Source organism: Pteropus alecto, unplaced genomic scaffold, assembly GCF_000325575.1.
Source record: "Pteropus alecto unplaced genomic scaffold, ASM32557v1 scaffold67, whole genome shotgun sequence".
NCBI classification, from domain to species: domain Eukaryota; kingdom Metazoa; phylum Chordata; class Mammalia; order Chiroptera; family Pteropodidae; genus Pteropus; species Pteropus alecto.
The window spans coordinates 1,045,681-1,065,393 of NW_006441061.1; positions in this window are offsets into that span (position 1 = coordinate 1,045,681).

Genomic DNA, 19,713 nt, shown 5'->3' on the forward strand with positions numbered 1-19,713 from the left:
TCTTTAAAAAAATTATCTTTAGTTGAATTCCAAGTGTATTTTAAAATAGAGGCTTTGAGCAACTAACTAACCACATTTTAGGATCTCGCCTGGAAACAGAGGAAAAAGAGAACTGCGTGTCCGGCTCACGAAGCGGTGTGGACCGAGGAATTACTTGGAAGATCTATCGCAACACAACATTTGTGTCACTGTACAGTTTTGTGGACTGAGCGAGGAGAAACAACGAATAATTTAAGTTGGCTAGAGCTTCTGTATTTTCAAAGACTGCCACGTGCCTTAGGAACACTGTTTTATCTCCATGCTTTGGATGACCTGTTCATTTTTCTCTCCCTCTTTTTCTCTCTGTATATTTATGACCAGAGCAAAAATGTAAAAAAAAAAAAAAAAAAAAAAAAAAAAAAAAAAGTTTGTTACTTTGAATAGTCCAAAAAAAAAAAAAAAAAAAAAAAAGGAAAAAAATCAAACCCCTTCCAATGGTCGCTTTGTTGTTTTAGAATTTTAAGGTGGAAGTCTGTTCGAATATCAGAATTTGTAAAATCTAACCAGTAATAAAACCACTTATTGAAACTAGTCGGTGCCGCTGCTGTCTAGTGGGCTGTGAAATTCATAGGACTTAAGAGTCTTACTGAAATCTAGAGATAAATTCCAGGGTCTTCCTTATGTGTCTATACTATTTATTTATAAGACTTTATAAATATTTATTTATAATATTCATGGGACCCCTTTTCCGTGCCAGGCTTTTGGGACAAGTTGGTACAAGGAATTTGGAGTGGAGGCAGAGACAGACAAGAGATAATCTTAAGACAGCGTCATATGTGCTTAAAGCCTGGACTGACTCACTTTTTGAAATGTTACACACACACACACACACACACACACACACACACACACACTTGTTGCTATTTAATCCCTGGCAAATAGTAAGAGATCAATAAATTTTTTGGAAACTTTGAAATTGATGTTTAACGTGCATAAAGTGCACATGTCTGAAATGAACAGCTTGATTACTGTTTTCTAGATGAACACACCCACGTAACCCCCAACTAAGTGAAGATATGTCATTATAGCACCCAGAGGGCTCCCTTGGGCCCCCTCTCAGGTAACCCCTCCCAAGGTAGTACCTAACCTGACTTCTAACACCATGGGTTAATTTTATCTGTTTTTGACCAATACAGTTTTGCTGAATGAATTCAGAACTGCCCAAGGTTGGCCAACCTGCCTGGGGTCAGGCACGATTTGAATGAGGTCTGTCTGCCTCCAGACTCCAAGCGCTCTGCCTCAAGCAGACATATACATGTCACACATATATAGTCACACGTCCCAGCACGGGGGTTAAGAGCCTCAACTTTTCTACCTGTCAAATCAGGTGCTAGAATCTGTACCTCGTCGATGACCGTGCGAGAGAAGGCGAGCAGAGAGCCTGGCCTGCGGATAGCCGCACGGATAGGCCACAATGCCAGGTCCTCCCAGGGACTCACCTGTGTGCCCGGACACACGTGCACTCTGAGGCACTCATGTGTGGGGAGACCACAGACCGAGGTGCTCACACCCAGACAGCCCCATGCAAAGACACACACATGCAAATTCTCACAGACAGACATAAACAGGCCCAGACGCTCACAAATATATCTAGACAGACACTCGGACCGCCCCGCCCAGGGAGTCCCGTGCACAAACCCAGATGCCAAAGTTTGCAGGCGCTCAGACACCCCCGCACAGCCTGCCTGTGCCCCTTGCTCAGGCCTGGACAGAGCCAAACCCGATCCCTATCTCATCTGTCAGCAATGCCACTCAGATGGAACAGGCCCTGGAATGAGGCCCGGGGGTCCCCCCTGCCCCCCAGCGCCTACATGGGAGCAAGTTTAGAAGCAGAGCCTGCTGTTGGGCCAGGGAGGGGGTGCTGGATGGAGGCACTGTGGGGGAGGCATTGCCCTTCACCCAGCCAGGGGCTTTGAGACAGGCACACGAGACCGAGAGACTCAGAGAGAGTGACAGAGACAGGGAGATGGGGGAGAGGCAGAGAGAGTCTGGGAGAAAGAGCAGAGCACTGAGACAGAAAGGGACAGTAACAAAGATACACGCGGACTGAGGGAGACAACAGCGGTGACACAGACATAGGGCAGAGAAAGGCAGAAAGACAGCAGACGGAAATGGAAAGAGACGAGAACAGCGACAGGAGGGAAGAGGCAGAGGGACGAAGAGAAAGGGCTAAGGACAGAGATTAAGAGACAGTGTTGAAGACCCGGGAGGAGAAATGATGAAACAGAGAGAGACTGAGATGAAGAAGAGAAGACTTAGAGATGAAGGGACATCCTGGGACTGATGCAGAGACGGAGAGAGACCAAGACAGAGGCTGGTAAAGAGTCACTCCCAGGGAAAAGGTGAAACCAAATGACAAACAGAAATAGGAGACTCGGACTGAGGACGAGACAGGCGGAGGAAAGCAGGCAGTCGGTGGCCAAAAGGCTGAGGCTGCCAGCCCGGCTCTGTCCACTGGCGATGGGAGGGAGTCACTGTTGCCACCTGTCGCTCTGGAGCACAGTCCCCACCTCCCTGAACATTGGCCACAGAGGGAACCGAGGGGACCTCACTGAGACCCCTTGGGCTCTAACATGCTGTGGATATTAGGAGCCTCTTGGTTCTTGGGACTCACATCTAGGCCTGGCATTAGGTCTTGAATGTGACCTTCTTCTGTCCTGTGTCACCCTACCAAGTCTCCTTTTCCTCAGAGTACAGAGATCTGGAGCAGATGGAAGAGACCTTCCACAGTCTTCTCTGCCTGAAAGAATTTTAGTAAGGTACTTAGCCACTCTGAACTTCAGTATCTCAATCTGTAAAATGGAGCCTGTGGTATCTGCCTTGCAGGGGCATCGTTAGGATTCCACGAGAGAACAGGTACGTGCTACACTCGTGGTTTGAGTGAATACGAGGGCGGCTGCGGAGGCGTGCGGAATGGTCTTGGGAAGTCGGGAGAGCCTCCAGGCTGGAAGCGATCATTGTGGTATCATCGTGAATGAACCACAGGTGCCCGTGTGGAGAAGGGAGCAGGGCAAGCAGTCTGGCACGAGAAACAGCCAGGCCACAGGCAAGGAGGTAGAGAGCATGTTTGGGAGGATAGAGAAGTTTAACGGCTAGGGGTGCCCCTGGATGGGCGAGTGAGGCTCATCTCACGGATGGCCTTGACTATCAACTGGAACTTGGTCCTGGGGGCCTTGGGAAGCTGTCTTTGCCTCCCCTGTTCTTTCCGAGGCTGCAGGCTCCCTTCTCCACCATGTCCTCAGCTTCCTGGATTGCTGCTGTGGCCTTTGTGTTCTGCTTGCAAGAGTGGTCACCTCTAGGCTTTATCTGCCAGTTGAAGCCCCAGGGAGGGCTGCCCTGGCCCCTCTGGCCCCTGGGGACTTTAGGAGTGCCCGCGGACTCTTCATAACTTCCTTTCCCCCGCTCCTCCTCTGTCTCTCCCTTTCTCCTTGGTCCAGTGCTAGGCACTGGGGACTGGGGGAATGGAGATGATTTGGCCACCAACCTCTCCCTCTGGCTCCCGGGCTCTATGTGACACAGATGCATCAGTAGCCAGCCACTGTCCAGCATGAGGGAAGCCTGGGGTTATGGGAGCCCCAAGGGAAGAGAGTCTGGTCAAAGTCCCACACAACTTGCAATGCCTTTGAGGTCATGATCTCATTGCATCCTTCCCAGAGCTCTATGGGGCACGGATTGTCATTCCATTTCACAGAGAAAGAGGCCAAGAAGTCATTTGCCCAGGATCACACAGCTTAGGGGCCACAAGGATATTTTCATTTCTGTTTAATTCAATCCGGCTGGCATGTTTCAATCCCTCCACCATGCCGGGCACCGTGGCTCGGGGCACCTGGGTGATTCAGGCTCATCCTGGGGTCTTGCGGGAGCGAGACTGGGAGTTTGGGAGGCTGGAGAAGCCCAGAAGAGGCTGCTACCAGGAGATGGTGTTTTGGGGGGACTTTTTGAGTTAGGCAACATACCTAGAAGTGTTTGAGGCTGCAAGGGGTTAAGGGAGAGGGCAGAGCAAATGTTCAGGTTGTGGTATTTTTCCACCAGCGAGCGGCACCCACGTGGGCAGGAGAGAATTGCTGGGAATCTTCGGAGCTGGAAGCAGCCTCAAAAAGCCTCTCGCCAGAGCTGTGTTTCAGAACCGCTGCTGCGGCTCTCCCAAATGCCCTCACTGGCTCGCCACCGCTCACTGGGGAGGGGCCCGGGCTGGGGCAGCTTGTCAAAACATTTTTATTATGGAAAATTTCCAACATATACAAAGTAAACAGAAGTATATAATGAACTCCCAAATACTCATTGGCCAGCTTCCACCGTTATCAATACTCACTCATTCCTGTAACATCTAAACTTCTACCCACTTCCCGTTCCCAATCTGATGATGATGATGATTACCTGTGCATCTTTTAAAAGTCCCTCAGGGGTTCCGATAGGCAGTCTGAGTTGGGGACTATCCATCTGACCTCTTCGTTTTAGATATGAGCAGTGTAAGCTCAGAGAGGGGAAGAGATTTACCCAGCCTGGAAGCAGCAGAGCTGGGTCCATCTTGCTCAGGGACCCTTATTGAGTACCAAGCCCTGTGCTGGAGATACCAGTGAATAAGTTAGTGCCTGCCTTCATGGAACTTAGAGTCTAGTGGGGGATACAAATGTCAAACAGCCTCCCAAGTAACTACCTAACGATGTCTGTGATGAGACATATGTGGAACCTTGAGAGCATCTACACAGGCAAGGGACAGGATGGCTTCCTGGAGGAAGGTGTCACTGAGAGATCGGATAAGTGAGTGGGAATTAACTCAGCAAGTGGAAGAGGAGGCAGAGAAAAGGCGTACCAGCAAGTGCAAGGGCACTGAAAGGTGACCAGTGGTGCTGGAGCTCTCAGAGCAAGAACCAGAATGGTGGGGGGTGGGGCTGGAGTCTTCATTCCAAGAGCACCAGAAAGCTAGGGATGCCGAGCCAGGCCAGGAGGGGACAGAGGTGGATGTGAGGAGGTTCTTGAGGTCAGCCAGATGATGGGGCATCGGACTGGGTGGAGGCAGGGGTGATGGACTGGCTACTTGGGAAGGGAGAGTAAAGATGGGGCAGAGCCATGACTGGGTGGATGGTGGGGCCCTTCACTGCCATGGGGGAAAGTCGTCGGGAAGAGGATGGGGGGATGATCAAGGATTTGGGATTTGGACTTGTTAAGTCTTTGATGCTTTGAAGACATCAAAGTTCTGGCCCGTCCTTCCTAGCAGGGGGCTCTGAGTCACATGAGGGACACATCAAAGGGACCTGAGACATTTACCCATCGCTTCTCTTCTTTGAGTTGCCCAGCTCTCCTGAGCAAGTTGGTCCTTAGATGGCACCTGAGACTTGGTCACAAGCTGGTTCCTACCCACCTCTCTGGTGTAGGACTTAGGACTCATCCACCTCTGGGCTTAAAGGCAGCCAGATGCACCAAACTCATCAACGCTCTCCATGCCGGGCGGCCTTCTGCCTGGGGGTCCTACCCCTTTCTCTCCCCCTGGCCTCCGGCTTCCGCCCCCTCCCAGCCCCCAGGGGCCTCCTCTGACAGCCTTCCCTGCTTAGCCTTCTCCCCACCTGACCCTGCTGTAACTTCTGCCTCTGTCACCACACAGGGCTGTAATCGTCTATTCATCCCGACTCCCACCCTCACCTCTACCTCCAGCCCCTACTAGGGCTGCTGGCCTGTTCCTGCCCCAGCCAGTGTGGCCAGCACAGTGCTGGGCACAGGGTTTCTAGTAACACATCTTCAGTGAGTGAGTGAACCGGTGGTGAATCTGTAGCTGCATGTTGGGGACTATTTTCCCCTTTACCTGCTACTTTAAGCTCCACACTCGGTGTCTCTCTCTTCATCTTTACCCCCAGCACCTCTGAGCTCCCAGCTTTTTAAATCTGTAAACCGGGAGCGGTGAGGGGTGGCGGTAGCACCTACTTCATAGAGTTCTGTGAACACTGAATGCTAGAACTCAGGCAGCCAGAGCACTAAGCAAAGTGCCTGGCACCCAGGAGTGCTTCGCTCCTGGGAGCTGTTGTGATTCATTCAAGTCAGTCTCTCACCCAGGCACCTAATTTATAAATCTTTGCTCCAGAAGAGGCGAGCGATGGGGCTCCACCACTGTGTGAAGGCCTCAGAGGGCCTCAGACGGAGACTGGGGTGGGGGTGGGCTTCGGGGCGGTTCCGGGCAGAGGGGGTGGCTGCAAGCCTGGAGCTGTCAGAGGAGGCCCCGGGGGACTAGGGAGGGGGCGGAAGCCGGAGCCGAGGTCGGATCCGGAGGGGCGAAGAGCCGAGACATCCTGCGGGGGCGCCCGCTCGCCCCGCCCGGACCTAGAGAAGCTCCCCGGGGAGCCGGCCGGGCACCGCGGGGACTGAAGGAGGAACGCGGGGTGTGGGGCGACGGAGCCCCCGCAGGGGCCGGGCGGAGGGCGCCCCCTGGCGGTGCACCGCGGCGTTGTCCCGAGCTTTCCCAGTCCTCCTGCCTCACCCATCTGGGGTCTGCACTGATGAAATTCTCTGGAGAGAGATCGGAGACAGGAGACCTATTCCGGGCTCTGGACGCTTTTCTCAGCTTCAATATGGGAGTGATAATTTTGAGTCCCTAATGTGTGCCAGGGACTGCGTTAGGCTGAGTTGAGTGGCTGCAACAACACAGAAACACACGGCGCAGAGACTGGCACACAGTAGGTCTCCTCACATGCCCGCCTTTCCTTTAGGCGCATTCCTGAGGGCCTCTGGGCAGGGCTCAAGTGAGCTCAAGCTTGAGGGACTCTCCAGGTATGGGAAGGGATGAGGAGGTGCAGTTCCAGGCACCCCGCCTGGGCTCCCTGAGGGGCTCACTAGCCCCTCAGTGGCCACCACGTGGTGTGCGATGAGGGGTGGGGGCTGTGCATGTGCATTGAGGTGTGGAGGTTGTAGGGGTGTGATCTGGTGTCGGTGTATCTGGGAGTGTGGTCTTGTTGGTGTGGGTGTTAACGTGGGGGTGTCTGTATTTGTTGAGATGTGTCTGTGATCGGGGTGCGTGTACGTCTATGTGCTCACACAGGGATAACTGTTCAGTTGTGCACAGGTGTTCAGGTGCTGTCGTCTTGTGTGCTGTAGGTTGGGGGAGTTACTGGGGCTGAAGGGTGATCTGGACCTGTCCGAGGAGGGAATAAAAAACCCTAGGCATGTTTCTACTGAACAGAGGTGACCAGGCCCCTGCCCCGTCCCCTCAGGACCATGGTCCTCATAGGACCACATTTTCCTTTCCTCCTCTTTCTCTAACCCAGACCTGTACCCGAGCCCAGCTCTCTATGCCTCACTTTGGTGATGAAGAAACCAGGCCTTGGGCCAGGAGGGACTGGCCCAAAGACACTTGGCCAGAAAGCTCTGGAGCCAGGGTTCTGGCTGGACTCCCGACTCCAGCTTGAATTCTTTCCTCTCCCAGGAGGGCATTGTGCACCCTGGGGCTGGGGTGGGGATAGGTTTCTGGGCTGGGCCGCGTGGGGAGCAGGGCACAAAAGGCCCAGTGTCTGCCCCTGCCTCCCTCTCCTGGCCCTGCCCTGCTCCGGGAGCCGGGTAGGTGTCCGGCACCAGACTGGGCAAAGAGGGCCACCTGTGACATCTGTGCTCACCTGAGGGCCCAGCCCCATTGCTGGACCCACCTGCCCTGCTACCTCACAAGCTGATGAGGAAACAAAGCTTTGCCACATTTTGGGCTCCTGGTGCCAGCGCTCCGCTGGCACCCACCCAAGCCCAAAGCGCTCCAGCTTGTCCTGCTCTGAGAAGGGATTGATGGGTAATTAAGATCATGAGATATCAACACAATGTATTAATAAAATCACAAGAATGGCTACTGTTTGCTGAGGACTGACTGTGTGCCATCGCTAAGCTCTTTATACAGATTCTGGGGAGGTAGCCATGCTGGGTGGTTAGACCTTGAGCCCCAAGACCACCAGGATTATTTCCCAGCAATATTTCCCAACCACGTGAACGTGGGTAAGTTGCTTAAAAATCTCTCCTCCTCACTTTACCCAGCTGTAAAATGACCGGAGATGAGTTAATATATAAAAGTCCGTTTCAAACCCTGTCTGACACTGAGTGTGTGCAACAAGTATTAACTCCTATTATTGTGATCTCCTTGGCTCCTCGTGGGGACTTTAAGAGGTAGGTGTTGTTATCCCTACTTCACAGATGAGGACACTGAGGCTGAGCCATCCGCCAAAGGTCACAAAACAAGGGGATGTCCAGACTGGATCCTGAGACCAGGCCTGACACCAAAGCTTATGTCTGAGGCTGGGTTCCCCGCAATGGCGTTGATAGGGTAGTTTGGAGCTGATAGGATTAACGCTCTGATGGTTCAGAAAGTGCTCCCATGTGTTGCACTCTTACTGGAGCCTTAGGATGGGTATTTAATATTAGCATCTTCCTCGATGAATGGAGAAATTGAGGCCCAGAGAAAGACAGCGCCTTGCCCAAGTTTACACAGCAAGTAAGTGGCAGAGCCAGCATTTGATTCCAGATCTTCTTGCTATTAAACAGCACGACTTTATGCAATTATGATTTGAGGGTGTATCTTCTCTGCATTCCAGCACTGTGCCCACACGGTCCTTTGTAATTCTTATAACATTCTCGTAGTGATTCCCAAATCCACTGGGTTTCTTCATTGATCCTTGCTCTGTACACATACCTATCTGTACACTTCCAGGCTGTGACTCCTTAGAGGACAGAGTCAGAATGTGATTTACTTCTGGACACCCAGGGCCAGCACAGAGCTTGGCACACAGCAGGTGCATGGTCTGATGGGGAAGACACAGTCCGTCGTGGTTACATGGGTGGGGAGGGCTACCAGGAGGAGTGGACGAAGGGGGACCTGTGAGGGAATGGGGCACCTGACTCATGGTGGGGGTCAGGAAAGGTCACCCTGAGAGGCAGATGTCATGCTGAGATGTAAAGGGAGGGTGGCATGATATATTTACATGTATAGTGACACGTTCCTGTGTGATACTTTGTCCTGGACATTATGATATGTATGACTTAAGGGTTTTATATTCATTATCACATTTAGCCTTCAAAATGTATCATTTACTTCTCCAAACGTGAGGTCGATACAAGTGTTGGCCCTGTTTTACAGATAAAGTGACTTGGGCATAAGGTGCTGAGGTCATACAGCTGGCAGAGCTGAGTTTTGAACCCTGGTCTCTACTTCTCTCCAAGGAAAGATAGGTATGGGGTGGGGGTGAGGGTAAGAGTCACCCTTAGTCGTTTTATTTCATGCTTCCAACAGCTTGGTGAAGGTCTGCCTTAGCTCTCCTTCAGTTTCAGAAGCAAGAGAGGAGTCTTCACATGTAGACGAGAGTTGCCCACAATTTCCTCCTCGCATATGCCCACTCATTTCTTTCCTGATTCTCATACCTCCATCGCCCCCACTGCCCCAAAGCAGGGCCAGGCATGCAGCAAGCACTCAATGGACTGGTGCTGATGGATGCCTGGATCCCAGCCTTTTGGGCTCCAGGCAGGCGGGGCTGAGGCCTGAGCTGGTTCCCCTGGAGGCTCAGGCTGGTGCTAGGGCCGGTAGGAGAGAGGTTAAGAACAAGCATTAATTAAATGCCTCCTGCATGCTGGGTTCAGCTGCAGGGTGGCCTGGCTTCAGAGTGGGGCTCTGGGTGGCCCCCTGAGAGAGGGTCTTCCAGCACATGGGACCCGCAGAGTTTCAACTGAGCCCCCGAGGGAGCTGTCAGGACGAAGCCTCTCTGGGGTGAGCCAGCGTCTGGGGCCCGGGGCTCTGAGCAGGCCAGGAAACGCCTGCTGGTGCATTGGTTTTTCCATCAACAACAGGCTTACGTAAACTCCTCGCCGGCTCCGAGGCCTGCCAGCGCCGGGGAGGCGGCCTTATCTGATGGAGGCTCTGCCAGAGCCTGGGCTCCCTGCGTGCCCCGGCACAAGCCACAAAGAGAGAGATTGGTGGGTGGGGGGCGGAGTTTGGCACCCCAGGCTCCGCTCCTCTCCCTCAATCCTAAGGCGAGAAAATACAGGGCCGTTTATTTACTCCTGAGATAAGCAGGGAGAGCTGTCTCTCTCCCCTGATCCCCCCATTCCTGTTTCCCTGTCCCGAACGAGCCCGCCAGGAAGCGGGCCCTCTTTACCTGTGCCCCACGGAGGGAGGGAAGCAGCCTACAGTGAGATGTTGGGCTGGCCCAGCCACCAGAGTCACCCCAGCTTTACGCTGGTCTAGTGGTGCTCAGAGTTCAGGTGCTTGGGAGAAAAGCGGGGTTCACCAGCCTCTCCTCCAGAGATTCTGATTTAATAGGGCTGGGGCGGGGCCGAGGAATCAGCAATTTAAAAAAAATTTATTTGGGGAAAAAAAATCGAAATTCCAGACAAGGTGCAGTAATACAATGACCTCCCATCCACTCCTCCTAGATTCAGCAGTTATTAACTTTTTGCGTCTTTTGCCTGCTCGGTCTACACCCACTCACACACACACAATCGTGGGGTGGGCAGCGCTCCGCCCCGCGCCTATTCCGTAAGGAAACCAAGGGTTACATTGCTGAGAGAACTTGTCCACGAAAGTGTCCACAAAAGCTGACACCGAACTCAGATCCCAGATGCAAACATCTACTTTGTTTTTTGCTTTCTTTATGACCTTTTTTGGTTTAATATATTTGGGTTTGGGGGGAATGATTAACACGTGCTCGCGAAGTATCTGAAGGCATTAAGCGTGCAGCTTGCTCGCCCCCGCACCCTCGTTCCTTACTGATAGGCAGCCTCTGTCATTTGCTTCTTGTGTGTCTCCGCAGACACATTCTATACCTATGAGAACATGTTAATCAAATATTTTTTATACAAGTTGACCATGCCGTTCCGCTCTCTGCTTCCCCTCTGCCCTTAACTATATCACAGAGATTTTTCACATTGGAAATATAAAACGACTTCATTCTTTTAAAACAGTGCATGGTATTCCACTGAATGGCTGTTCCCTAATGTATTTCGCTACCGACAGGAAATGAAGCTGTTTCTAATCTATTGTTATTATAAGCAAAGCTGCAATAAACATCCACTTCCATACATTAATTTGCACATACGCAAGTATATTTGTATGGTAAATTCCTAGAAATGGAATGCTGGGTGAAAGGGTATGTAAATTTTTAATTTACTTAGATATTGCCAAATTGCTCTTCAGGGAGGTTGTACTAGTTTGCCCTCCCACTTGCAATGAAGGAGAGTACTTGTTTCCCAAACCCTTGCCAACACAGCATGTTATCAAACTTTTTGATCTTTGTCAATCTGTTAGATATAAAATGATATCGCGTAGCTGTAATTTCATTTCTCCTGCTACAAGGGAGGTTGACCGTGTTTTCATGTGACTAAGAAGCATTTACATTTCCTTTCCTGGGAACTGTTTGTTTATATCCTTTGCCTGTCTTTAATTAGGTTGTTTTTTTTCTCTTTTTTTCTTAAAATAGCAAGGATATCAGCCCTTTGTCAATAACATATGATATGTCTATAATCCATGTGTGTTTTGACTTTGTTTATATTATTTTGTTTATATTATTTTGACTTTGTTTATATTATTTTCATGAAGTATTAAAAATAATTTTATGTGGCCAACTTTATCAATCTTTTAATATATAGATTCATTTAAAAATTTTAACTGTTAAAGACTTCCTCGCTCTAAGAATGCTTTTGAAATTATTCCCAAAGTAAATTATTCTAGAATTTACCTTGGTGTAAAGTGTGAGGTAGGGGTTCAGGGTTTCTCTGGATGGCTACCTAGTTATCCTAACACTATTTATTGAATAATCCATCTTTTTGCTATCTATGAGCAATGTCACTTTTGTCCAATACTAAATGCCTATAGGCATTTAGTAACTGTATTAGTTCCCTAGGGTTGCTGTAACAAATGAGCACAAACTGGGAGGCTAGAAGTCTGCAGTCAAGACGTCGGCAGGGCCAGGCTCCCTCTGGTGACTCCGGTGGGACAAAGCATTCGATTTGTCTGTCCTAGCTTCTGGTGTTTGCCAGCAACTCTTGACATCCTTGGGTTGTGGCAGTATAACTCCAATCTCTGCCTCAGTTTTCACGTGGCCTCCCCTCTCAGTGTTTATGCCTCTGTCCAAATTTCTCTCTTGTGAGGACACCAGCCGTTGGATTAGAGTCTAATCCAATACGACCCTGGTTCAGTATGACCTCATCTTCACTTGATTACATCTGTAAAGACCCTATTTCTAATAAGGTTATTTTTACAGTTCTGGAGGTCGGGACTTGAACATATCTTTTTGGGGAACACAATTCTACCCGCTACAAATTATATGCTTTCAAATGCTCTATTCTGTTCTATTAATCCTCCAGTCTAAAATACACCAATAACACACTATTTAAAACAATGTGTCTTTATATTATGTTCTAATATCTGGTAAGACTAGTCCCTACTCATTACTCTTCTTTTTCAGAATTTTCAGAATTTCTTTACTTATATTACCAAATGGACTTTAGAATCAGCTTGCTTATTTTAAAAGTTCCTATTGGTATTTTACCAGAAGTACATTCAATATATATACTTAATGTGATTAAATATTACATATATAGATAGGAGAGAACTGGCATATTAATATTGAGTCATCCTATCCAAAACCATTGTGTATGTTTAGGTCTTCTTTTGTATTCTTTGGCAATTTATTCAAGTACATTTCCGATAAATCTTGTACCTTTTACATTTGTTAAATTCATTTCTAAAGATTTTATTTTATTTTTGCTGCTATTGTAAACAGGGACTTCTCTTTCATTATCTTTTTAAATTGGTTATTTGTATTTATGAAGACTATTAATTTTAGTGTATTAATTTGCACCCAGCCACCTTACTGAGTTCTCTCATTATTTATAATGGTTTTTCAGTTGATTTTATAAGTATGATCAATTTTCCTCCTCTTTCTGATTTTTATCCTTCTCATTTCTTTTTCTTGTCTAATTGCGTGGGCTGGTACTGCCAGAACTATGTTAAATAACAGTGTTTTATCATAAGGGAAATGCCTTCCGCGTTTTCCCTTAACGCAGAATGCTGGCTTTTGTGTTGAAATAAATATACTCTGTTGCATTTAAATATTTCCTATTTTATTAAGAAAAAAAATGTTCTTTCTCAACTGCCTCCTTTTCTGGCCTTCTCCACATACAGCCTAGACTCTGCAGGACGGAAGTACTCATTGCTCCCTGACTGGAACTTGATGATTCATGCCTTCTAGTCCTTGCTCACACTGGTCTCTCTTCAAGGAATGCCTTCTCTCTTCAAGGAAAACCCCCACAGGCAATGGCCCAGTCGACCTATGTGTCCCATGGTCTCCTCACAGCCCTTTTCATGCTAGACAATAAATGCCTGTGTCTTCCTCTGTTCCCCACACAAGTCTGTGAGCATTTTGGTGTGTGTGGGGTTGCATATCTGGATTATTTTTGTGTTCTCAGTGTCTAGACTAAGGCCTAAACTGAGTAAATGCATGATAAATGTTTTAAGGATGAATGAATAAAGAATAAAGGCTAACAGTTACCAAGGACTTACTAGGTGCCAGGCCCTGTGCTTAGTATTTTCCGTTTATCATCTCATTTACTGCGTACAAAAACCCTGTGAGGTAGATGGTTGTGATGCCCCCTTTGAGAAGCACAAACAGAAGCTCAAACGTTAAGTAACATGTGCAAAGTCACACAGCCAAGATGGGAACCCAGGTGTTTTTGGCTCCACGGCCCAGGCTGTAAGTCCCTGGGCCATCCTGAACGGCTATAAATAAATGTAGGAATGAAGAAATGCTATACCGCCAGGCCTGGGGTAGTGGCTGACCTTGGACATGGTACCTACCGAGAGGACCCCTGAGACAATGTCTCTTAAGTGTCCAGAGAGTGAAGATAGGAATGGGGGGACAGGTAGGGTGACTAACTGTCCTGGTTTGCTCAGGATTGAGGGGTTTCCCAGGGTACTAGACTTTCACCTCTAAAATCAGGAAAACTCTGGCTAAACTGGGACAAGTCGGTCACCTAGTGATGGAGCCATAAGCCACAAATTTTCTGTCCATGTGAGCAAGGACTCACTCAGGCAGGACCAGTGAGGGAGGGGAGAGGCAACCCAGGGAGGCAGTGAGCTCCCCATCACGGGAGGTGTAAAAGCAAGATGTGGAGACACCTTTACTTTCCTATTTCTCTCCCTGTCTTTTTGGGATTCCTGAATGATCTTAACTTGGGGGTAGGTGGGATCCTTGCTTTGTTCCAAGCCCTAAGGTCCCTGGAGAGGACAGAGATGGGCTGAAGTCTCCGTTGCTCACTGTTTGGTGGCTGAACGCTTCCCTTGGAGGAGCATGAGCACAGGGCTGACCTATGTGTCATGTGGCTAATGGGTCTCCCGTCAAGCCCTATAGCTCCCCCTTCTAACAGCCCTCCTGGACAAAGAGTTCCAGGAAGGGGGACAATGATATGAGAAAACCCGAGAAAATTGGGACTCAGAGGAGTGAATGAGGAGGTGGGCTGGGGGTGGGGAGCTGGAGCTTCTGTCTCCTGCCTCCATGGAGTGAGTGGTAGGTGCCTGGGAGCAGGTGCCACTCAAAGGCAGGAGAGTCTACCTGGTCTATCTCCCTGTCTCTAGAGTGTTCCTCCAGACAGACTCCAGGATCCGGAGTGGACTCTAAGGCTCAGCAGAGTCCGCAGTGGAGACCCCTCAGCTCTCCCTCCCAGGGGGAACCCCTGCAGCCAGTAGGCAGGTCTCACAAGGGAGGGGCTCTCTTGGCAGAGCCTGAAGTTTCTCCAGGTGGCAGCTGGGGATGGGCACATAAGCATAAAAGGAGAGAGTGTTTTGTGCTGGGGTCGGGGGTGGGGGGAGAGATGGAATTTCTTTAAAAACTTGTCAACTCCTAACAATGGCCATGTGCTTTTCTGGTTTTTAGTTTATATGTACTTTAAAATTTTTTTCTGTTTTTGAATGTGCATAGCATACATACAGGAAAGTGTGTGTATAAGTCTGTGGTTTGATCAATTTTTTTACACAGGTATGTATAACCACACCCAGATCAACACGGAGATTCTTCCCGAGAAGTTTCTTTTTTGCCCTTCCCAGTCAATATCTGCTCCCAGGGGTGACCACTACCCCATCCTCCATTGTCTTGGATAGTTTAGCCTGTTTTTGAGCTTCGTATCCATGGCATAACACAGTAAGTCCTCTTCTGCATCTGGCTTCCTTGGCTTAACATAATAAAGATGTGATAATAAAAATATCATCCTTATTGTTGCATACACTGGTAGTTCATTCCTTTCTTATTGCTGTGCAGCTCTCATCGTTGAAATACACTGTGGCTCACTTATCTAGTCTTCTGTCGTTGGCATTTGCGTTGTTTCCAGTTTGAGGCCATTACAAACAAGGCTGCTATGAACATGTGTGTCGGGCCTGAGTATATACCCAGGAGTGAAATCGCTAGGTTATAGGATAGGTGCATGTTTAGCAAAGCAAACACTTATTTGTGATAAGAGAAATCTGAAAATAGCGACAGCGATTTATTATCTTTTTAAAAGGAGTATGTATAGAGCGTGGTATGGTAGGTGAAGACAGAGCTCTCAGTGGCCCAGTTCTAGCTTCTGGGGTGTGGGGCTTGGCTTCAAGGTCAAGCACAGGCATTGGGGGTGGGGCCGGGAGGGTATGAGCAGTGCCAGGGCCCTTTGAGGCCCCCTCCCAGGGAAGGGAAGACAAAGTCTGCCAAGATATCATCTTAAAGAAGTTGATTTGGGGCCTCGCTCGCCCCACGTGTGCAATGGGCTGGGGAGTCAGGGACTCAGTGGCTTCTGAGATCTTTGGGCATCTGCCTGGCATGGCAGCCTCCTCTTTAAGCTCATCTCCTCGGAGACCACCCCCCCCAAACCCCCACAGGCTAATGCCTGTGGTGATACTGACTTTGGCAGGTTTTAAGGGATAGGGGAAGGTCCCTGAGCCCTAACGGTTCTGCCAAGATGACCTCTGTAATTAGGGCCCCAGAGGCCTTCTCCTATCCCCAACCTGGCCCCAGCTGTGCCTCTGACTCCCTGGGAATGGGTGGTGAGGGTGGGGAGAAGGGGTGAGATGTGCTAGTCTCAGCTATTTCCATGGATATTATTGAGGAACATACACACACAAAAGAATAAATGAAGACGCATGTACCACGTTCATGGAAAGGAAGACTTACTATCATAATTTTCCCCAAATTACCTCATAAAAGCAATGCAATCTCAATTAAAATTTCAAGAGGATTTCTCATAAACTGAATCTGATTCTAAAATTCACACAGAAAGGTGAACGTATAAGAATAGCTAAGACAATTCTGAGATAGAACAAGGAAAGGGTCTTACCCTAACAAATATTCTGGTGTATTACAAAACTTTGATAATGAACATCTCCTGGTTTTGAGCACAGGGGTGGACAAATAAATCAACGGAATGGAAAAGAGAGCCCAGAGATTGACTCAAGTTATGTAGGATCTTGGTGTACGATCAAAAGGCATCATAAATCTGTAGGAAGAAAAGATGGACTATTCAAAAATGGAGTTTGGAGAAGTTTTCTATATGGAAAAAAAATAAAATTAGACTTTATCTCACACCATACACAAAAATAAACTTGAGATGAATTAATGACTTAAGTGTGAAAAACAATCTTAAAAGTTTGTAGAAGAAAAGGGGGAGAATTTCTTTATGGCTTGGGACAGAGAAGGAGTTTTTAAGCAAGTTACAAAATATTAGGAAAATATTAAGTTTAAGCTCAACCTAATCAAATACTTATATGCAATCAAAGGCATTTGCAAAGTTAAAATTTGAGCAAGAATCTATGAGAAGACATTTGCAGCATATGTAACAGACATAGGATCGATGTCCAAATATATAAAGAACTCCCATAAATCAATGTGGAAAAAGACAAATAACCCAACAGAAAAATGGGGACAAGATATGAACAATTTCCACAAAAGAAAATGGGGAGACGGAAATGGTGAATAAGCATAAGAAAAGAGGCTTAACTTCATTACTTATCAAAGAAATGCAAATTAAACAACCTCAGAGATTCCATTTCATGCCCAGGAGATTGACCAAAGTTGGAAGGTTTGATACTATTAAGTGTTGGTGAGGACGTTGGAAAATATGAACTCTCAGATATCGCAATTTGGCAATATCTTCAAAAGCTGGAAATATGCATACTAAATGGCCAATAGTTTTGCTTCTAAGTATGACCCCTAGAGAAACCCTTGTATGATAATAATTCACATAGCTATTAGCAGAGTAATTAAACAGAACAGTGTTATACATATTTGTAAAGTAGAATGCCATACTGTGAACTGAATGACCTTGAGTTACATATAAGATATGTAAATATCACTACAAAATAGTATAATTTTGATTTTTAAAAGTATCATAAGTTGAATTATGTCCCCCAAAATGATATATTGAAGTCTTAACCCCTGGTACTCGTGGATGTGGCCTCATCTGGAAATAGGGTCTTGGCAGATGCAGTCATGTTAAGGAGAGGTCACTAGGCTGGGCCCTAATCCAATATGACTGGTGTCCTTCTAAGAGGGAAATTTGGACAGAGGCATACACAGCAAGGAGAATGCCACGTGAAGGCAGAGACACAGAGGGACAATGTCACCTGGGTGGTGATAAAAGCAGAGATGGGAATGATGTAATTCTAAGCCAAGAAATGACAAGGACTGACAGCCGCCACTTGTGAACTCCGCGAAGAAACATTCTTTTGACATGAACCCCAAGAAGGAATTTATCTGCTGAGATGGACTTCCCATGGTCAACTGAGGGCCCGAATTTCGTGAATAATCAAGTCTAGTGGCCATTTGCTGACAAGGGGCTCCTCACCTACTCTGTACCAGAAAGAACCTCGGACTGGACTCTGGGCTTCCCTCACTATGTCCTGTTTGTTTATGCCATCTGAGTCAACCACTGCAGGGCAGCCCTGGTTTTGTCTTTTGACCAGTGAACTGAGACCTCCTGTTCAATCAGAACTGCACAAATTGTATCCTCATTTGCATCTATGCCAACCAGTCAGAACTGCATGATTTGGACCAATCAGAACTGCGCAATTGGGAAAGCTCATTTGCATAAAATTGAGAACTGGGGAGGGAACTTTCTCTATAAAAGACAATCTTCTCTTTTGTTTCAGTGGAGCACAATTTAGGTTGCTACCTGAATCTGTGTCATCCAGGCTGCAGCTCCTTTTGCTCAAATACAGGCTTTTTTATTCTTTATTACAGTCTAAAATTAATTTTAGTTTACACACTGGAAGTCAGAAGAGGCAAGAAAGGATTCTACTCAGAATCTCAGAGGGAGCCTGGTCCTGCCAACACCTCGATTTCAGACTTCTAGCTTCCAAAATTGTGAAGAAATAAATTTCTGTGATTTTAGGCTACTTAGTTTGTGGTACTTTGTTATGGCTGCTCTAGGAAACTAATACATAAAGTTGAAAGATGATAAGCATAATATGACACCATTTATGTAAAATTTTTAAACACACTCAATAATAATATGTACTGTTTATGAATTTTTAAAAATGGGCTGGAGGATACATACCAAATTCTTGATGATAGTTGCTTCTGCATAAGGAAAAATGGAACTGGGGAAGGATATAAAAAGAACTTTAGTTTAAAAATCTTCAACATCCGTTTCTTTTATAAAAACTGTCTAAAGCAAAAATGATAAATCATCTATATTTGTTAACCTGGAGTGGTAGGTATGTCTGGGTATTTGCGATGTCATAGTCTCTGAGTTCTCTGTTATTATTGAGTGTGCATCTGTGACCATATGCATGTCTGTGTGCCTTTGTGAATTTCAAATATTTGCTCAGTGGGTGCATGAATATGTGTGTATTTCCTGTGCTCCTGCTTGCTCTAACTGCCTTACCATCTTCTGCTGTACCATCTTGCATGACATCCCTTGGCATGGTGGGAGCAGCCTTGTTGGGCCTGCACACAGTGACCCTGGGTGACAAGTACACCCAGGCGTGTCAGACGTGCATTCTTCCTGTCTCTCGCTGGGGCAGCTCTTGAATTTTCTAAATAACAAACACCTCCAGAATGGGAGGCCACAGGGGCACGAAGCTCATTTAAACCTGGCAGAGGAAGTGGCAGGGGCAAGAGCTGCCTCCCACAGGCTCCCCGGTCCACACTGAATGACTTGATTTCTGGAAGCCAGGACCACAGATGGTAGAAGCACCAAATAAATGTCTCCCCAAGAAAGCAGACATGATCCAGTGCCAGGCAGGGAAAGGGCCTGGACTGGGCGAGATCTGTCTCCTTTGAGACTATGGGCAAGAGGCTCCCATCTCTAGGTCAGACACCAGGTGAGGGGGACGGACGAGAACAGGTTGACCAGTGGCTTGCATCACCACGTCACACTCCTGCACGCATGGAAGACATCGCACGTTTTCTGTCTGAGGTCCCATACAGCTTCAACTTCCTTCTCAAGCAGACCTTGGGAAAAGTCAGCCCCAGTTGCATGGAGACGAAACCATCCCTGGGGTGGATGAGCCCTCAGGATCTTTCTGACTAGAACGTTCTGGGATCCCAACCTCTGGGTGGCAGTAAAACATCCTGGAAACTTTTTCAGTTACCTCATCTGGAAAGTGGGGATGCAAATCCCTCTGAGTTCTGCCTTTAGACTAAGTGAGTAGGAGACAGGAAATGCACTCACAGCAGACAGTACTGAGCATATGGGGAG